We start from the raw sequence: 1520 nt of genomic DNA on the forward strand, positions 1-1520 counted from the left end.
GTACCTCACAAAGAGGATCCTAGGCCTTAAACATTTGTTCTATATAGACAGACTAAAAAAACTCCAACTATTCTCTGTCTCATATCGTCTACTTAGAGGTGATCTCTGCTTGACTTACAAAGCCATGTCTGACCCAGCTCTGAAGAAATTCCAATCCCTCCACACCATACGCTCCAGAGACCTCAACCTCATTACCACAATCAACAGAACGTGCTGGAGGAACAGGTTCATAACCCAGAGACTGCCCATGCTATGGAATAGACTTCCCATACATGTCAAGCAGAGCATCTCACTTGCACTCTTCAAGAGAAATCTTGATGAGTGTATGGGAAATAGAAAATTCACCCCAGGGATCACTCCAGTGGCTTTACTCGATAGAGGCACTAGGAACTAAGGTCGGGTGGCACAATGCCAGGGTAATCCTATGGGCTAGGCTTGTAAAGGCTCTAGGGCCATTACCCTAGTACACACGTATGAACCTATGAACCTATGAACAATTTGGGTTGCAGTCTGGTGCATTTTGTGCTTTTTTGCTAGTTCTTTTACAGTGCTTAGCTTTCTTATTGATCCACAATGCATCCAATATCCTGAAAGGCCAATCATCTTTCTTCCCATGTGCTGCTACATGTACTTGATTATATAATTCAACTCTTTGCTGAAACAGACAGTATAGCTTGTGACAGAGACAGTAGACAGCTTTATGTTATTCAGGAGGGGCTATAAAGCACAAACTGAACCATAGTCTTCCTTATCTTGTACTACTTTGGAATGGCAAGCTCATTTTGGTGGGTGATTTTAACATTAATGTGGTTTTTACCTGCTGGGAAAAATGGGGCCCAAAGCTATTGAAGCCAATAGTGGTTATTTCCATTAAGTAGCATGGGCCATTCCCAGACAGTTATCACCCTCATTATTGGAAGAGTTGCTGGAGATAAACTGACAGGGTTATGGTATGTGAGCAGCATGGATGTCAAAACTTTGACTGGTTTTGTGCTTATTCCTTTTTCATGTTGTCTTATAATATGTACATCTTTCATTCTCTCTGGCTTTGTTGCACTTTTTCTTATCCATAAGACCATGAATACTGTTGGAGAGAACATGTACAAATCTGAGAAACTCATGGTTCATACTGGTATTTTTTCAGTGTTGTGCATTATGCCTGTAATGAGTCCCAACCATCTGAGCTCAAGGCACGATAGTGGCATTGGGGGTGGAGGAAGAGCCATTTATTTGGAGCAGTGCCATCAGCATCTCATAAGACTTGTCTTCTGAGTTTTCCTTGGGGTTTTATCTGCACATCTTACATTGGCTGAGTAATTCTATTACAGTATTTCTGCTCCCCTCACCCCAAAACATAATAGCTATGCATCATTTGTATAATTGTTGCTTAACCTTCTGCCCCTTCTGTTTATCTTCCAGCACTGTCTGCTCTTACTCCCTGGCATGAGACCTGATAATCAGCACTTAGGTTTCCCCTAATTAGCTTTTATTAAAACCCCCTAAGTACTTTTCATCACTCA

The 1520-nt window shown here is 41.6% G+C and overlaps 1 pseudogene; it reads left to right on the forward strand.

Moving 5' to 3' along the window:
• The first annotated feature begins 502 nt into the window (after positions 1-502).
• On the forward strand, positions 503-1272 carry LOC122802382 (annotated as a pseudogene).
• The last annotated feature ends 248 nt before the right edge of the window (positions 1273-1520 follow it).

The sequence above is a fragment of the Protopterus annectens genome, chromosome 5.part0 (assembly GCF_019279795.1).
Source record: "Protopterus annectens isolate FY-2018-M chromosome 5.part0, PAN1.0, whole genome shotgun sequence".
Lineage (NCBI taxonomy): Eukaryota > Metazoa > Chordata > Ceratodontiformes > Protopteridae > Protopterus > Protopterus annectens.